General features: G+C 48.8%; 1 pseudogene; it reads left to right on the top strand.

Moving 5' to 3' along the window:
- Nucleotides 1–7,936: 7,936 nt before the first annotated feature.
- Nucleotides 7,937–20,084, top strand: part of LOC141248367 (cell surface glycoprotein CD200 receptor 2-like) — a 64,642-nt pseudogene continuing 52,494 nt past the window's right edge.

Raw genomic sequence — 20,084 nt, 5'->3', positions numbered from 1 at the left:
CCGCCGCTGCAGCAGGGTCCGCTGAGGCTGATGGTGGGTGCGCAGCTTGGTGGGATAACCCCCAACGGGAGGGGTATAGCCTCAGAGGGGACAGGTGCAGAGGATGGGGGTTGTGGTGGTGTAGTGCAGACGGCAGTGAAGACAGAGTCGGGTTGTGCAGTTAAGGGTGTTTACTTACTGCAGATGTTGTACTGGTCACTCCAGCTGCGAGTGACCACCCGAGCCGTGCTGCGTCCACCAGGTCCTGGATCCAGCCAACCCCCAAACAAGTTTGGAGCGTGGCCCTGAGCTCTCTTTCTGTCCCGTTCTCTGGCCGTCCCCACCAGTGATCCACCTAGGTCCAGCTCCCTCGGGCCTTCTGTTGGGACACCCTTGGCCCTGGGTTCCCTGACCCTTCATGTGGTGTGCCTTCGGGGTGGATGTGATGGGTGACCGTGGCAAACGCTGCCCACGGTCTCCGGTCTCTGGCTGGGGAATGTTTTTACCCCCACCAGCTTGGGTTCCGGTGCCCTGATGCCGACTCTTCACCCGGGGATTTTAGTTGGGATCTCGGAGTCCTTCTCTTCTGTGCTCTGGGCCTCTCTCTTTTCTCCTCTCTCACTCTGGGTCTTTCTTCTCTCCTCTGGTCCTGACTTGTTCTCTGCAGCTGACTGACTCTCTGCATCTGACTGACTCTCTGCATCTGACCCTGATCTTAGTTGGTGCCCACCTTATATACACCCTCTATGTGTGAGCTCAGGTGACCAGCACCCAATGAGCTCCTAACTTTACCCAGGCTGCTCCCCCTATCTGCCCCTACACTACTTGGGATGTACCACCCCCCTCCCACTCCAGCCAGGAACAGACTCGGTCGTACCCGCACATTTCTAAGTGGGAGTACCGTCGGTCTGCTCCTCGGAAATGGGATGTGTGTAGTGCATGCAGCCTACCGAGCTCAGTTCCACACTCCTTCCTTACCCGGGAGTGGAATATCACACCTCTGGGTTGAGGTGCAATACCCCTGTAGCAGCCGAATCCTCAGGGTGCTACATTCCCCCCTGGTAAATCACAGCACGTCCTCGGGCTGTAAGACATAAATAACACCAAAAACATACATTTTTTTTTTTTTTCATAAACATATAAAACATATAAAACATTATATATATAAAACTTTTCATATCAACATTCTCGTCGTCTCTTGTTTCAGGTTCCTCCTCCGGACACTGTGCAACGTGTGTCCGGGAAAAGTGCGACAGTCTCTTAGAAAAAACTGGTTTTCCTATAAAACCAGTAGGGGGCGCTTTAGGAAGCGCAACTATATACAGGGGAAGTTGGCCGCTCTCAGTCCTCGGCCAGGTAAAGGGAAGGGAATGGCTGCTCACTGTCCTCAGCCTGGTATGGATACGGAATAACAGGTAAACGGGTGAACAGTTCACTCATGCTGGTCCCAACGGGGACTATATATGTAGCAACAGTTTCTTTGGTACCCGCTCGGGTAACTATTTACATCTACTGCTCTGCCGCACTCAACGGCGTCTTCCTCCTGCTCTTTGCTTGTAGCTGGTTGTAACTTCAGACCCGTCCGGGTCCTCTTGCTCCTCCTCCTCGCACCGCAACTCCTCCTCCGTCAGGCGGTGTACGTGGAGGGCGTAAGGTCCTTTGGCACACTTGTGCCGGGTAAAGGTGACCTCATCTCCGATGTAGAGGTCACGACCTCTGTGCCCCTCCGGCAGATGGGACTCCACGTCTCTGCGCGTGACAAAGACGTCGCCGGGGGTGTTGTTGTCTCGAATGAAGCCCCACCCGTGCTGCTGGTTAAACTTTATTACAGTCCCGGTGGTACGGGGACTGTGCGCTGCACGGGGGTCCCTCCTGGTCCGGCTCTTTTGCTCGGCGCTCCTTATTTGGGCCTGTTGTTCCCGGACCCGCCTCTCTCTCCGCTCCCTCGCAAACTCCTCGAGCTGTTGGCGGCAGCACTCCGCACGCTCTGCTGCAGCTGCCCTGGTTTCCTGAGTGAACCCCATTAGATCTTCTCCGGTGGGGTCCCACTCAAACTGCGCTTCCGCTAGCGGGGGCGAGATCCTTATTACGGGCTTCGGAGCCGGAATCAGGGGTGCACACATGGCCCCAACCCTCCTCTGGTGCTCCAGTTCGTAATACTTCTGGGGCCAGATGAAAGGCTGCCCGTCCGGCCACGTGTGCTGGGCAAACAAGTCCTCTCCCAGACGCGGCACCCTTGGTTTTACGGGTGCGGGCGCGGTGGTGGTGGCGCCCGGGTTGCCCAGGCCTTGCGGCCAGGCCTGGGGCACCTGGAAGGTGAAGGGCACCGTTAATACGGCGGCGCCCTGGGCTACCTGGCCTTGCGACCAGGCCGGAGGCTCCGCGGAGGTAGGGGGCGCTGTTGGTGATGCGACGCCCGGGAATTCTAGGCCCTGCGACCAGGCTGGTGGTACTTCCTGCTTGGTCACGCTCGGGGTCGAGGCGTGTGACGTCACAGGGGTCGCGGCGGCGGCTTCCGGTTGGGGCCTAGTCTGCGTCGGTGACATGGCGTTTTCGGGCACAGCAGGGGGACTTTCGGGCTCTGCGACGGGGAGCTGGGGCAGGTAAGCGGTGTCACGGCTTGGGGTATAGGCGTCCCCTTTACCTGCCTCCATGCGTTCGGCTCCCTCCTCGGCGCCGTCTCCGGCCTTGGGTCCTCCCGCGCCATCCTCAGAGGCGGTCTGCTTCCTCATCTCGGCTGGCGTGCTCCGGGTCTTGGTTTGCTGGGCCATCTCCCGGCTCCACTCCGCCAATGTCTCTCGCTGTACCCGGGCCATCCTCCGTGCGAGGCCCTCCAGGGCAGTCTGTGCACACTCCCGGTCTCGGGGGAGCTGTGCAAGGACCTCCACTAGGCCTAGTGGGGTCGTGGTGTCCAGCAGGCTCCTGACCAACGGGTCGGTGCTGCTCTGCTCTTCTTCCAGCAGGCTCCTGGCCAGCGGGCCGGTGCTGCTCTGCTCTCTGGACATCTCCGGGTGAGCTTCTCTGCTACTCCTCTCCAGACTTCTTGCCTCCGGGTGCGCTCGCTCCAGACTGCTCCAGGCGGCACCCATCTTCGCTCTTTTCTTTCGTCTCCTCCCACTTCGAGGGCGGTCCCGGGGCACCTCGGTGACTGTCAGCTCCAGGGGCAGTTCTTTCACGCTGACAGACACCTCTAGCATCACAGTCTCTGTTGGTGGGGGCGGTTTACACTTTTGGCGCCATTTTCTGTCCTGGCCCACGATGGGAGGCGGCCTCCTGCCCTCCTTTGGCACGCCCATAATGGCGTCCGCTGTTCTTCCAAGGCGGGAAAAAGCTGGAAATGGCGGGAATCGCTTCCCAGTGGCGGGAAACTCGGCAGATGGCGGGAACAAGCTGGAAATGGCGGACAATCGGCGGGAAACGACTGGTGATGGAGTCCGATGGCGTGGACCCTCCGGAACCGGCGGGAGACTTCTTTCTGAGGTAAACTTGCACTTTTCTTCAGGCACGCAGTACCCGGTTGTTGTGGGCACGTAATCCTGCCGACTACGCCAAAGTTGACGCGCCCCCTGGGACATATTCCTTTTTGAGGGGAATACCCGGCACCGGATCAGATGGGGGGTTGTAGTCTCCGAGCGGCTGTGACCCGGCCCGTGCCCAGGGCGTCAACCTCAGGGTTATGTGGCAGTCCTACAGATGTTATTAAGAGTTCTTTTGTGTCGACTACGCCACCCGTTGTGATGCGGTCACTGTGGCCGCCGCTGCAGCAGGGTCCGCTGAGGCTGATGGTGGGTGCGCAGCTTGGTGGGATAACCCCCAACGGGAGGGGTATAGCCTCAGAGGGGACAGGTGCAGAGGATGGGGGTTGTGGTGGTGTAGTGCAGACGGCAGTGAAGACAGAGTCGGGTTGTGCAGTTAAGGGTGTTTACTTACTGCAGATGTTGTACTGGTCACTCCAGCTGCGAGTGACCACCCGAGCCGTGCTGCGTCCACCAGGTCCTGGATCCAGCCAACCCCCAAACAAGTCCGGAGCGTGGCCCTGAGCTCTCTTTCTGTCCCGTTCTCTGGCCGTCCCCACCAGTGATCCACCTAGGTCCAGCTCCCTCGGGCCTTCTGTTGGGACACCCTTGGCCCTGGGTTCCCTGACCCTTCATGTGGTGTGCCTTCGGGGTGAATGTGATGGGTGACCGTGGCAAACGCTGCCCACGGTCTCCGGTCTCTGGCTGGGGAATGTTTTTACCCCCACCAGCTTGGGTTCCGGTGCCCTGATGCCGACTCTTCACCCGGGGATTTTAGTTGGGATCTCGGAGTCCTTCTCTTCTGTGCTCTGGGCCTCTCTCTTTTCTCCTCTCTCACTCTGGGTCTTTCTTCTCTCCTCTGGTCCTGACTTGTTCTCTGCAGCTGACTGACTCTCTGCATCTGACTGACTCTCTGCATCTGACCCTGATCTTAGTTGGTGCCCACCTTATATACACCCTCTATGTGTGAGCTCAGGTGACCAGCACCCAATGAGCTCCTAACTTTACCCAGGCTGCTCCCCCTATCTGCCCCTACACTACTTGGGATGTACCACCCCCCTCCCACTCCAGCCAGGAACAGACTCGGTCGTACCCGCACATTTCTAAGTGGGAGTACCGTCGGTCTGCTCCTCGGAAATGGGATGTGTGTAGTGCATGCAGCCTACCGAGCTCAGTTCCACACTCCTTCCTTACCCGGGAGTGGAATATCACACCTCTGGGTTGAGGTGCAATACCCCTGTAGCAGCCGAATCCTCAGGGTGCTACACCTACTCAACACAGATGCTGCATGACAGTCACTCACACTCAAGCAGCAGTCTCCAGCTGTCTCTAGAGACTTCCTTTCACTCTTGGGCACCCAATTCTTATCTAGTAGATGTACAGAATAAGCAAAATATGCCACAATGCTCCCCTCGGATGCTCCTGTGGCAGTTCTTCTAATGATGGTACTCTCATATAAGTGGAGGGGTGGACTCACTGCTGCTCAGGCTGAAGCTTTAAACATGCTACTATGGTCTTAACTTAGCCAAAATGAGGGCTGCATAATATCGAGTGCTACTCACTACTAAGAATGAGTGAATCGATTATAAACAAACCAAATTCATTTAGAATTTCCCAGAATTGATGGATAGTAGTGATTCTGAATTTTGGGGTACTTGATTTGCATGTGACGCGCCCCCTGGGCCCCGCGTGTGAGGGGATGACGGGAACCGGACCCGTTGCGGATGCTGCAGGTTGTAGTCCTCGTGTGGCGGGGACCCGGTCCCGTGGCTCAGGGTGGTCAACTCAAATGGCAGTCTATTTATGTGGTTTTGATGATATTAAATGTCCGACTACGCCACCCGTGGATTGCGGTCAGGATGAACCGCCGCTGCAGGGCATGCCGCTGAGGCTGGTGTTGTCGGTGCAGCAGAGTGTAATACAACTCCCCACGGGAGGAGTGTAGCCTCAGGGCAGTGTATGCGGAGGATGGGGGTGATGGTGCAGGGGAGCAGCAGTAATGACACAGAGTCAGTGATGCAGTCCAGGGCCTTTACTCACAGTTCTTATTATCCAGACCACTTCTGCAGGTAACGGCTGCCCACGTCGTACTGTGCTCACCAGGTGAGGGGCTCGGCTGACTCCCAGGTATCTCCGGAGTGTTTCACAGGGCCCCCTTTGTGTGTCCTTCCTCTGGCCTGTCATACCCCGCCAGTGACCTCGCTTCTGTCCGGCTGCTTCGGGCCTTCTCTTGGTAAACTTGGCGCCAGTTTCCCTGACCCTATATGGTGCCTTCCTAGTGGGTGTAGTGAGGGGCTGCGCCACGTGAAATGTCACAGCCTCCGGTTTCTAGCTGAGGGTAGTTCCCCGCCTCCACTAGTTTCGGGGACCGGTCTCCCCCTTTGGCCTGACCCTTCTACGCAGGTAGATTCGGGCGTGTGGTGGCGACTCGCCAGCCCACACCCCTGGGGTCCCTTCTTTCCTTGTTCCTGGAGCCTTCTCCGCTCCTCTTCCTTCCTTCTCCTTCCTTCAGGCTCCGGCCTCTCTCTTAGGCCTGCCTGCGGAGCAGAGCCCATGCAGAGCCTCTGCTCCCACCTCCTGCTCCCTCTTCTTCTCTCACTGAACTGACTGAACTGACTCCTGATCAAAGATGGTGCCCACCTTTTATACCTCCCTCTAGGTGCACCGAGGAACTGCTCTCTCCCTGCTCCTGCACTACAGGGTTCCCCCTACCTCGATGTTCCCTCCCCCCACTCCAGGCAGGGACAGGGACTGTCGAGCTCTGCTTGGAGCATATCGGTCGCCCTGTCCCCCGGAAATGTGGTGTAATGCATGCAGGTGTCGGGGTCCTGATCCACACTCCATCCTTACCTGGAAGTGAGATATCGCACATCTGGTGGAGATGCAATACCTCTGTAGCAACCGAGTCCTCGGGGTGCAACACATGAATCTAGAAAAATAATGGGGAGCCTGCCGCCATTTCATTGGATTCAAATGGGCCAGGAAGAGGTTAAAAAACAATAAGAATTCATACTCATGTAAGGGGGAAGACCGGGGTGTAAGTACTGTCAGAGCAAGGGATCTCGAACTGCCGGGGCCGTGCCTCTGGTTGCAGGTGGAAGACAGACTGCGAGCACAGGAGTCAGGTGACTGGGAAGCTGGGGGCATGTCCAGAGTGAGAGCTGGGAGGTCAGGTGACAGGGAGACTGGTGGCGTGGGTAGAGAGAGGAAGAGACGAGGACGTTTGCGCAGGAAAGCGGAGCTGGGTCCTGCTCAGCAGAGCAGTGTGAGATGGTCCAGGCTCCCGGCTCCAGGACTGGGAGCAAGAGCCGAGTGCAGTGGACTGGAGGAGTCAAGCTGACTAGAGAAGAGACGCAGGGTCGGTGGAGCCGGGCACGTGAGGTGTTGTGTTATGGACTAGGGGCTCAGCGGGTAAAACCAGAGACCGCCCGCTGCCGCCAGAAGACGGAGCATTGTTTGGGCGGGGAAGCCTGAAGAAATCAACACCGGCCTCAGCTGGCAACTGCCTTGTGGAGGAAAAGAGTCAGCTAAGTGTAAAAACTGTCATTTAGAACCGCTTCGACTCTGCTATATCTAGTTAAACTGTGAACTGTCAGTTAAAGACTTTTACCTGCTACTTCCCTTGTTTTCCCCCATATTTCCCCCCAATACTCCCTGCGTGGAGATTTACCCTGTTATTATAAACTTCCCCTGTTTATTAACCCTGTATTGGCTGCTCTGTGTTTCTGTGTCGCTGCATCTAAAGTACCCATGTTACACTCAGCCAGCCCCCTAACTGTCATTGCTGCTGCAGCTTCTGTCTGGACTTTTGCTGGATTTTGAGCCCCCCGGGACCCCTTTCTTATGTACCTTTCCAGGTTGTCTCACTGCGCTGGCTCTCGCCCTCCTGCCCTGCGCCTCACACCCTGAGTCTTTTCGAGCGATGTCCAGACTGTCCCCTTGGCCCTTCATTGTCACCTTTTCAGCGATTAAGTCTGGAGTGTGGTTAGAGCACCTGAAATGCTGCAGCCTCCGGTTTGCTAGCTGAGCTCTAAAGTACTCCACTAGGCTGTGGCCGGTCCCCCACTGCGGCCTCATCCCTCCAAGTCAGCGTGCATTCGGGTGCACGGGTGGACTCCGCACTCGCCGTGCTCCTGGGATCCCCTCTGTCTCTCTGGAGCCCTCCTTCCTGCTCCTGTCTTCTCTCCTCAATGGGCCCTTCTGCACTGCTCTCCTGAGCAGAACTGACCTCCTTCTCCAAGCACTGGAACAGGAGACTGGCCCCTTCTAGAACTTTCTACCTTCCTTTTATACTCCCACTTCAGTGCTCCCCTGAATCTCTTCCTCCACCCACACCCACTCTTCTGATTCCCCCTCTTCCAGCCAGGTACCTCCTTGCTGATAAAGCCAACGCGAAACGCGCGTCCAAGGGTGTCTCCTGGGTGGGATTTGCCACAAGCAGAATGGGTAAGTCAGATCAATACAATCCATAGCATGAAAAAAGTTGTATAGCCACACAGTTACATAGCTCTTCACTTGTATCCTATGCTGATGGCAGGGACTGATTCTATGTGGGGTTATATCAATAACTTGTTTGTATACATGAGAACATGAATTTAATTGGATGACTTGCTACATCATGTGTGGTACTTTCCACCTTGCAGAGACTATATACTGAGTCTCTCCAATTACACCTCTATTTATTCTTTTAATCATCTTTATGATAATTGTATTTATGTATATCTAATAAAGCTATTGTTATTTTATTAAGCGTATGACTCCGATTGGTGCTTGTAGGTTATATATTTACTATGGAGTGTGCTTTCCATAAAATATCATGTCCCGATTGGGATAACAGGTGGGCGATGATCATGATTAATTAGTTAATTCTCACCAAACATGTGGTATTCTGTGATTTGAATAATATGGTCTGGAGTGGTGTAGTGTTGGATGGAGGTGGGTGGGTCCCGGGTAGTGCTCCCTCCTTATCTGAGAGTGGGTATTACACCTGTGGATGAGATGCAGTACCTCTGTGGCAACTGGACCCGCAGGGGCCCCACAGTTCTGCTTTGGCGACAACCTCATCTCTGCCGAAGCTTAAGGTGCCGGCTAGGTCATGATGCGCTTTCTGACATCATGATGATGTCATATGCCCCACTAGGGATCATATGAAGCCAGTGCAGGGACAATAAGGACAGATGAGAAACTAGAGGAATATGAATTTTTATTAATTTTTTAACCCCTTCCCAGCTTATCTCTTTATTATGCTTTACAGTCCGGAGACCTCGGAGCTTAACAATCGGATTTTTTTAATGGTTACCTGTGCTGATTCGATTTGCATTGAATACATTCTTTGAAAAATCATATTACCTGGCTGATGTTGAGAGAATCTGGTGAATTCAAATATTCACAGATTTGCTCAATTACTCACAACAATATGGTACCTAGATACGGATCAGGCGGTTCAGCTCCTCCACCGTTCTGCACCATCTTTGTGTGTCTGACTGCTGCAGGCATTAATGCTGTAATAGGGTTGCTGACTTTAGTTTCAACCTTTATACTACTTTTAGGGTGAAATCAGTAAAAAACATCATACTGTATATCCATGATGTTCCTCACAATAAATAAATAACTTTTTATCTTGGCTTCTAGGATATAACCTGGGATTTCATAACATCTTGATGTTACTCGTTACAGTTATCATCACCGTATTCATCACAGGATTTCTTCTGTACCTGAAAATCAAGTGCCAGGTACTAATATTATTATACTATATATTGATATAATAATGATGGAACAACCCGCAGCTCTCTATATATAGATTAACATCACAGTATAGAGGGAATGCATTAATCCTTACGGTGGTGCTTGAAAGTTTGTGAACCCTTCAAAATGTTGTATTTTTCTGCATAAATTTGTTTCAAAATTACATCAGATTGTAAAACTAGACAAAGACAACAGAATCAAACAAATGAGACAATCATTTTAGCCATTTTTTAAAATGAGGAAAATAATCCAATATCCCATGTCTATTAGTCTATGAGTGGTAAAAGTATGTGAACCTTTGCTCTCAGTGTCTGATATGACCCTTGTGCAGCAATAACTGAAGCTAAACGTTTCCGGTAATTGTTGATTAGTCCTTCACATTGGCTTGAAGTCAAGAAAAAATTAGATATAAGGTTTGGCTGTATGAAGAGAATTGTAGGCAATTTTATAATAAAGCCAACTATATAAGTATTTTGCCTTAAAGATAGATATTTAGAAAAGGTATTTTATTTATTGGCCATCCCTTTTAATTTCCTCCATTTGTGCTCATTCTATCTGACTTTGGATTGCTGGAGTCCAAATTCTTTAGAGATGGTTTTCTAACCAGCCCTGATACAATTCCACAAATGTGTGTTGTGAATTTCTCTAGTTCTTTAAATAAAACAGGTCGCCCACTCACACTTGATTGTCCTCCCATTGAAAACACCAAACTCTTATTTAATCTTCAAATTATCTGCTAATCCTTAAGGTTCACATAATTTTGCCACTCACAGACACAAGATATTGGACAGTTTTCTTGATTTATGAAAATGATGAAGAGTAATATTTTCATATGATTTCGGCTCTTTACCTACTTTTAGGACTTGTGAGAAAATCTTATTGCGTTTTGGATCAAAAAAATTTTTCAGAGACATGGAAAATTATGAAGGATTTAAAAACTTTCAAGAACCACTGTAAATACTTTGACATGTAAAAGAATGACGATTGTAATAGAATAGGCAATAGATAACTAATGAAGCACATATTGAGCACATAAACTTCCCATACATTATACACTGCATAAATTCTGGGAGCACTTACACATCACAGTATAACTACAAGTTCACGAAACTTCAGGGATATCATTTTATCCTCTTGTAACTCTAACAAAGCCCACTTTTTCCATGTGACATTGATTACACTGGTGTCTTTTTATGTGGCCAAGAGGCTACTGGACACCATTTGAATACTGAGGGCTGGGGAAGACGGCGACCTCAGCACCCTCATTTATGCACCTTTACTTGCCTCCATAATTGCGGATCTTCTATTAGAAGAGTGTTCAGAGCTCAGATATTTCTGTGTCTTATTTTACTTTTCCGCTTTCAGGTTGTTTTCAACAATATCTATTAATCTGAATGTTGTCACGATTCTTCTCATTTTATAAAAACTTTCTTATTATTTATTTGAGTGAATTACATATATATTTTTTTCTTTTTAAAGGGATACAATAATCCTGGAGATGAAAGTAATGAAAACTGATGATAAGATATTCTGAAATCTATTCTATCAAGAAATTAAATTATCCCAGATAATCTGTTCTTGAAATTCTCATCATTACAATTTTTTCATTAATTTCTTTACCTGTAAATTTGCATTTTCTTCAGTAAAGATTTATAAAATCACTGGTCAGGAATCAATGGAATTTTTTGGTAGAATCTTAACTTCTTGCTTCATGACAAATTAGAGACTGGCAAATTTATTGGAATGGAATTTAATTTTATTTGAATCTTTAAAAAAACTGTATTCTTCAGAATGTGGATTTTTCATACTGCTGCCTGCACGAATTCAGCAAAATGGCGACTGTCCAGGAAAAGGTTAAAAAACAACAAGATAAAACAATTACATAACAGATCTCCTTTCCGTACACCTTTGCTGCTTGTTTTCCCCTATTCGGTCCACAGAGCATCTTTTAACCATCGGTGCGCTCTGCATCTTCGCGCTAAACCTGGACTTCTGGCCCCAAATTGCTCTGGGACGACAGTACACGTGGGCAAGGTCATCTTGAGTCTATTTGTTGCACGATTTTGCGGTGAGTTTGCAATGGGCATGCACACTGACGTTCCGAGCCTAGTTGCGCACTCTCAGCCGGGACTTTTGTCTGTGACGTGATTAGTGTTGAGCCACCCCCGTAGTGTTCGGGTTCGGTTCGGTTCGTCGAACACCGGGATGTTCGAGGAACTGTTCATCGAACTGTTCGTCGAACACCTTAGAACACCGTCGAACACCGTTAAAACCAATGGCAGGCAAACAAAAACACATAGAAACACATAGAAAACACCTTCAAAGGTGTCCAAAAGCTGACAAACTGCTCAGAAGACGCTTTCTTTAAAAAAGCCGGCCGGCAATTCAGCAGCGGCATACACCGGTACCCGACAATTTAGACAAGAAGGAATAGAGCCTCACACATAGATTAGATAGATAGAAACATGTCAGTCACATATATATGAAGTACAGTGACAGTGTTGCTTACTGTACTTGTCATTTAGTGTAAAGGATTTATTAAAAAATATAATAGTGTTTTCATGCACTGTCTCTTTAAAAAAGCCGGCCGGCAATTCAGCATCTGTACCCGACAATTTATAACAAACAGAATAGAGCTTCACACATAGATTAGATAGATAGAAACATGTCAGTCACATATATATGAAGTACAGTGACAATTTTGCTTACTGTACTTGTCATTTAGTGCAAAGGATTTATTAAAAAAAATAATAGTGTTTTCATGCACCGTCTCTTTAAAAAAGCCGGCCGGCAATTCAGCATCTGTACCCGACAATTTATAACAGACAGAATAGAGCTTCACACATAGATTAGATAGATAGAAACATGTCAGTCACATATATATGAAGTACAGTGACAGTGTTGGTTACTGTACTTGTCATTTAGTATTAAAATAAAGGATTTATTATTAAAAAAAATTGGCGTGGGGTTCCCCTTAATTTTAGTCTCTAGCGGAGGTTAAGCAGACAGCTGGGGCAGATGTTTGAAGCCTGGGAAGGGGGTAATACCCACGGAGCTTCCCAGGCTACTAATATGAGCCCCCAGCTGAATACATAGCCTTTACTAGCTATTAAAATGGGGGACCCCCCCAAAAAAATGACGTGGGGTCCCCCCTAATTTAATAGCTAGCAAAGGCTAGGCAGACAGCTGGGGGCTGATATTAATAGCCCAGGAAGGGAGCCATGAATATTGGCCCCCTCCCAGGCTAGAAACACCAGCCGTCAGCCGCCCCAGAAATGGCGCATTCATAGGATGCGCCAATTCTGGCACTTAGCCTCGCTCTTCCCACTGCCCTGTAGCGGTGGCAGGGGGTAATAGGGCTGGGGTTGATGTCAGCTTATAATGCCAGCTGACATCAAGCCCAGGTTAGTAATATAGAGGCGTCTATAAGACACACCCATTACTAACCCCATAGTCAAAGTTAAAAGAAATCACAAACACCCAGAATAAAGTCCTTTAATTGAAATAAAGACACAATCCTTTATTGTTCTAAATTAAACCATACTTACCATCACGCCCATTCCAGCTGAAGCCAACGATCTCCTGCAATAAAAGAAAAATAATAAAGCAACATCATCCTTACCTTTCCATGGTTCCCACGACAGCTTCAGCTCTGCTACATCGAGATGACAGGCTGGACCGCAGCAGAACGCTGCCATCCAGCCTGTCATCCCGCAGACACTGAGAAGCGCAGGCATGCTTGCGCTCTGCAGTGTCTGGCTGTGACGGCATAAAGATGAGACGAGTTCATGTCCAATGAACTCGGCGCACCTCATGCACGTCACTGACAGCGTGGGAAAATTCTCACGCTGAAGCGCTGAGTGCAGGAGACTTCTCCCACGCTGTCAGTGACGTGCATAAGGTGAGCTCATGTCCAATGAACTCAGCTCACCTCCTGCACGTCACTGACAGCGTGGGAGAATTCTCCTGCACTCAGCGCTTCAGTGTGAGACTTCTCCCACGCTGAAGCGCTGAGTGCAGGAGAATTTTCCCACGCTGTCAGTGACGTGCATGAGGTGAGCCGATTTCATTGGACATTAACTCGGCTCATCTGGATGCCCTCACAGAGAGACACTGTGGAGCGCAAGCAAGCCTGCGCTTCTCAGTGTCTGCGGGATGACAGGCTGGATGGCAGCGTTCTGCTGCGGTCCAGCCTGTCATCTCGATGTAGCAGAGCTGAAGCTGTCATGGGAACCATGGAAAGGTAATGATGATGTTGCTTTATTATTTTTCTTTTATTTCAGGAGATCGTTGGCTTCAGCTGGAATGGGCGTGATGGTAAGTATGGTTTAATTTAGAACAATAAAGAATTGTGTGTTTATTTCAATTAAAGGACTTTTTTCTGGGTGTTGTGTTTTTTGTAAATACTTTACTAGAAATTCATGGTGGTCATGTCTAATATTGGCGTGACCCCATGAATTTTGGGCTTAGGGCCAGCTGATAATGCCAAGCTGGCCCTAACCCCTTTATTACCCAGTGAGCCACCGCATCAGGGCCCTGGATGAGTTGGGTACAGCGCCAGAAGATGGCGCTTCTATGAACGCGCCATTTTCCGGGGTGGCTGCGGACTGCAATTTGCAGCGGGGGTGGCCCAGAAAGCTTGGGCCTCCCTGTGCTGCGGATTCCAGCCACCAGCTGCCTAGTTGTACCTGGCTGGACACAAAAACAGGGCGAAGCCCCACGTCAATTTTTTTTTAATTATTTCATGAATTTCCTGAAATAATTTAAAAAAATTGAAGTGGGGCTTCGCACTATATTTGTGTCCAGCCAGGTACAGCAGGCAGGAATGGGCTGCCCTCAACCTCCAGCTGCCTATTTGTACCTGGCCGGACACAACAATATAGGGAAGGCCTTTTTATCTTAATTATTTCATGAATTTCATGAAATAATTAAAAAAAATTGAAGTGGGGCTTCGCACTATATTTGTGTCCAGCCAGGTACAGCAGGCAGGAACGGGCTGCCCCCAACCACCAGCTGACTATTTGTACCTGGCCGGACACAAGAATATAGGGAAGGCCTTTTTTTCTTAATTATTTCATGAATTTCATGAAATAATTAAAAAAAAAATACGTGGGGCTTCGCCCTATTTTTGTGTCCAGCCAGGTACAACTAGGCAGCTGGGGGCTGGAATCTGCAGCGCAGGGAGCCCCAAGCTTTCTGGGCCCCCCCCGCTGCAAATTGCAGTCCGCAGCCACCCCGGAAAATGGCGCTTTCATAGAAGCGCCATCTTCTGGCGCTGTACCCAACTCATCCAGGGCCCTGGTGCGGTGGCTCACTGGGTAATAAAGGGGTTAGGGCCAGCTTGGTATTATCAGCTGGCCCCAAGCCCAAAATTCATGGGGTCACGCCAGTATTAGACATGACCACCATGAATTTCTAGTAAAGTATTTAAAAAAAACACAACACCCAGAATAAAGTCCTTTAATTGAAATAAACACACAATTCTTTATTGTTCTAAATTAAACCATACTTACCATCACGCCCATTCCAGCTGAAGCCAACGATCTCCTGCAATAAAAGAAAAATAATAAACCAACCTCATCCTTACCTTTCCATGGTTCCCACGATAGCTTCAGCTCTGCTACATCGAGATGACAGGCTGGACCGCAGCAGAACGCTGCCATTCAGCCTGTCATCCCGCAGACACTGAGAAGAGCAGGCATGCTTGCGCTCCTCAGTGTCTCGCTGTGACGGCATCCAGATGAGCCGAGGTCATGTCCAATGAACTCGGCTCACCTCATGCACGTCACTGACTGCGTGGGAAAATTCTCACGCTGAAGTGCTGAGTGCAGGAGAATTCTCCCACGCTGTCAGTGACGTGCATGAGGTGAGCTCATGTCCAATGAACTCAGCTCACCTCATGCACCTCACTGACAGCGTGGGAAAATTCTCCTGCACTCAGCGCTTCAGCGTGAGAATTCTCCCACGCTGTAAGTGACGTGCATGAGGTGAGCCGAGTTCATTGGACATGACCTCGGCTCATCTTTATGCCGTCACAGAGAGACAATGTGGAGCGCAAGCATGCCTGCGCTTCTCAGTGTCTGCGGGATGACAGGCTGGATGGCAGCGTTCTGCTGCGGTCCAGCCTGTCATCTCGATGTAGCAGAGCTGAAGCTGTCGTGGGAACCATGGAAAGGTAAGGATGAGGTTGCTTTATTATTTTATTTTTATTACAGGAGATCGTTGGCTTCAGCTGGAATGGGCGTGACGGTAAGTATGGTTTAATTTAGAACAATAAAGAATTGTGTCTTTATTTCAATTAAAGGACTTTATTCTGGGTGTTTGTGTCTTTTTTAACTTTGACTATGGGGTTAGTAATGGGGGTGTCTTATAGACGCCTCTCCATTACTAACCTGGGCTTGATGTCAGCTGGCATTATAAGCTGACATCAACCCCAGCCCTATTACCCCCTGCCACCGCACCAGGGCAGCGTGGAAGAGCGAGGCTAAGTGCCAGAATTGGCGCATCCTATGGATGCGCCATTTCTGGGGCGGCTGACGGCTGGTGTTTCTAGCCTGGGAGGGGGCCAATATTCATGGCTCCCTTCCTGGGCTATTAATATCAGCCCCCAGCTGTCTGCCTAGCCTTTGCTAGCTATTAAATTAAGGGGGACCCCACGTCATTTTTTTGGGGGGGTCCCCCATTTTAATAGCTAGTAAAGGCTATGTATTCAGCTGGGGGCTGATATTAGTAGCCTGGGAAGCTCCGTGGGTATTACCCCCTTCCCAGGCTTCAAACATCTGCCCCAGCTGTCTGCTTAACCTCCGCTAGAGCCTAAAATGAAGGGGAACCCCACGCCAATTTTTTTAATAATAAATCCTTTATTTTAATACTAAATGACAAGTACAGTAACCAACACTATCACTGTACTTCATATATATGTGACTGACATGTTTCTATCTATCTAATCTATGTGTGAAGCTCTATTCTGTCTGTTATAAATTGTCGGGTACAGATGCTGAATTGCCGGCCGGCTTTCTTAAAGAGACGGTGCATGAAAACACTATTATTTTTTTTAATAAATCCTTTACACTAAATGACAAGTACAGTAAGCAACACTGTCACTGTACTTCATATATATGTGACTGACATGTTTCTATCTATCTAATCTATGTGTGATTCTCTATTCCTTCTATTCTAAATTGTTGGGTACAGATGCTGAATTGCCGGCCGGCTTTTTTAAAGAGACGGTGCATGAAAACACTATTATTTTTTTTGATAAATCCTTTACACTAAATGACAAGTACAGTAATCAACACTGTCACTGTACTTCATATATATGTGACTGACATGTTTCTATCTATCTAATCTATGTGTGATTCTCTATTCCTTCTATTCTAAATTGTCGGGTACCGCTGCTGAATTGCCGGCCGGCTTTTTTAAAGAGACGGTGCATGAAAACACTATTATTTTTTTTGATAAATCCTTTACGCTAAATGACAAGTACAGTAAGCAACACTGTCACAGTACTTCATATATATGTGACTGACATGTTTCTATCTATCTAATCTATGTGTGAAGCTCTATTCTTTCGGTTCTAAATTGTCGGGTACCGGTGTATGCGCTGATGAATTGCCGGCTTTTCATGTTTCACTGTTGGCACTGTTCCCATCGATTTGGGCAATCACTGTAATGCCACAACCACCATGGCTGTGGCATTACAGTGAGTGGCAGACAATCCCTGCATGATTGGTGCTCTAAATAGCACCAGACATGCAGGACACGCTTTTGGTGCACGAACAGTTATCGAACATAACCTCGAACAGCCGAATTTTTTGAAAATCGTTCGGGTTCGTCGAACGACTCGAACACCGCCCAAAACAGCTCGAATTTGAGATTGGCGAACAGTTCTAGTCGAACACCGCTCATCTCTAGACGTGATGTCACAACATATGTCACGGCCTTACAACACAATCTCTAATTCAGTATTTCCAGCTGAGACTAGGCTAATGATGACCCTGCGCACCCACAAGGTTGTTCCAGTTCTGGTCACAGCTGGGACTTTTGGCTTAGAGTAAAGATACAACTTGTCGCAGTAAGAAGATGTGTCGAGCCGGGGCAGGCTGGGCCAGGGGGCCTGAGTGGCAGATGCCCTCCAGGCTGTTCGCCTGATAACTGTTCAGGGCCACATGACCGTTATGCTCCTTGGCCGCACAGTACCTTGGATAAAATCAGATAGATAGCAATAGTCAAGTTGTGATACTGATATATATGTGTCAATTCTCACTATTCAATGTGTGCACCGTAAGGGATGTGAGAAGTAACTATTAAAATATAACCTTTGCTGGTATTAATTAAAACGTATAATTGCCAAATATTGTGTAAAAAGTGTTTTTGCAACCATTGCAATCAGTGTCGGACTGGGATGCCAAAGGTCCACCAGTAACCAACTCCAGGGCCCCACTTTTCAGCTACATGCAAATGTGACATTATCCTAAAATGCAAATTTAGATAACAATGAACTGGGTAGATTGGTAAATAAGATGCTGCCTTTGTTTGTACATAGTATTTCAATTATATAGTACCAAGTACTGCTCATATAAGAGTGAACATGTGACCAATTTTTCCCTCCCTACAAAAGATCCTTGCCCGTCTTAGGATAGGCAATCATGCCCTTGAGAAAGCCCTTTGGGGACCGCTTACCCACCTGGTTCTATCCATATTCTTCCCCGCACATGCCCTGGTAAGAGTGATAACCTGAGATGCTATTATTGAAACTAGCCACTTGGCTTTAAGATGCACAATTCCATCCTGTTGGGCTTTCCTTTTATTGTGGGTCTATTACAGGCAACATCTGCTCAACTGTCATTTATATTCTGTGATGCTTACCTATTTTTCTTGGCCACTGTCAGCATTGTCTGTATTTGTGTGGGATATCCCATTTTCCCTAATGCTGTCCTATTTTTAAATGAATTTTTTTCTACTATTTATTGTCGTTTTTCTAAATTATGCATGTGTTTGGTAAATCGTATACTCCTCCTTCTCTTTCTTGTCAGTCATATAGGAGGGTGGTGGCCTAACCTAGCACAGTGGCCCACCGGAGGATTCTCCTGTTCTCCTGTCGGCCAGTCCAAGCCTGGCGGCAATTAGATCTCTAGTGATCAGACCCTCCTTGCAAATACTCCATTAAACAACCAACAAATCCTAAAAACATGTACCAGCATATTTGCAGTTAACATCTATGAAACTACGCCTACCTAGGTCCCAACCAGGTGAGTGAGGAACCGTTGGAGGTACTGAAATGCTACAGTCGTGTGTATCAAATGTAAGGGGGTAAGAGACAATGAAAACCACCAGTGGTGGAGTAATCTCTCAATGATAGATACAAACCCCTATTAGTCCACAAATCACACACATGTAGCCAACTGAACTAGAAAAGAAAGGAGTTGGAAGTGGTCAAACGTCCCTTACTATAGGCTGCTCTCAGTATTTAGTATTAGTTAAACATTCAAAATATTCAATCAGATTAAAGCACAATTCATAAATATATATCCAACTGAATCAGGGAAGAAAAGGTGTCGGCAGTGGTCAAACACCCCTTAGCTTAACTGAGTATTTAGTGATGGTTAAACATCCAAAATAGGTGCAATATAAAGCATAATCAATCAGGATGATCTCACCCATTTAGTAGATCAGTGAAGGCAGGGTCAATGTGGAGAATGGGACATCTGGATTCCTTAATTCTTAATTCTTAACTCCTTAATGCATTTGGTCTCCAATACATCTCACATCTCTTTAATGATGTAAAAAACCCGCAAATTTAATAACTATTTCCCTAGAACAGTTAAGTCTAAGGATGAAGAACACCTATCACAGTGGGCAGCTCTAGATTGGTGATTTTTCTAAAATGAATCTAGTAACAATGCGTCTCAGAAGTAGCCTGTAATGCACACGCCCGGACAGACTGGCGTGTGCGTGTTTAGTAGTTCCACTGGACCATGAACCGGAGAGTGCCTGGAGAGGTGTAACTAAGTATCTGCCCGATCCGACCAAGGTCGCACGACGGCATACGACGCCAGTGCACCAGGGAGGAACCGAGCAGAGGGACCAGGGTCTACTCCAGGTCAGACTCCGGACACGGCTGTTGGCCCACACAGGGGAATACAGGAACTGGTATGTTAGACTGGCACACAGACTGGGGGGTAGAGGCAGACACGGATGGTATGCAGATGGGTAGATGCTGGCAAGCACGACTGGTATGCAGGCAGGGAGGTACTGGCAGGCACGGCCGGAATGCAGGCAGGTGGATGCTGGTAAGCACGACTGGTATGCAGGCAGGGAGGTACTGGCAGGTATGACAGGTATGACAGGTTGGAGCACAGAGTGGATAGGACCCAGTACAGACTGGGACTCAGGAACAGAGCCGCAGATGCGGTAGACAAACCCAGCAGAGTGAGACCACCCGGAGCGGCGGGCAAGAGCAGAGTGAGACTGCCGAAGCAGTGAGCAAGGCAGACAGAGCGGAAACCGCAAGAGCAGTGAGCAAGGCAGAGCGGAAACCGCAAGAGTGGTGAGCAAGGCAGAGCAGAGCGGAAACCGCAAGAGCGGTGAGCAAGGCAGAACAGAGCGGAAACCGCAAGAGCGGTGAGCAAGGCAGAGCAGAGCGGAAACCGCAAGACCGGTGAGCAAGGCAGAGCAGAGCGGAAACCGCAAGAGCGGTGAGCAATGCAGAGCAGAGCGGAAACCGCAAGAGCGGTGAGCAAGGCAGAGCAGAGCGGAAACCGCAAGAGCGGTGAGCAAGGCAGAGCAGAGCGGAAACCGCAAGAGCGGTGAGCAAGGCAGAGCAGAGCGGAAACTGCAAGAGCG

The sequence above is a fragment of the Phyllobates terribilis genome, unplaced genomic scaffold (genome assembly GCF_046119375.1).
Source record: "Phyllobates terribilis strain yellow unplaced genomic scaffold, ASM4611937v1 Scaffold_2__4_contigs__length_985480577, whole genome shotgun sequence".
Classification (NCBI taxonomy): Eukaryota; Metazoa; Chordata; class Amphibia; order Anura; family Dendrobatidae; genus Phyllobates; species Phyllobates terribilis.
The sequence above is the reverse complement of the archived record's forward strand: the minus strand, read 5'-3'. Positions and strand labels throughout refer to the sequence as shown.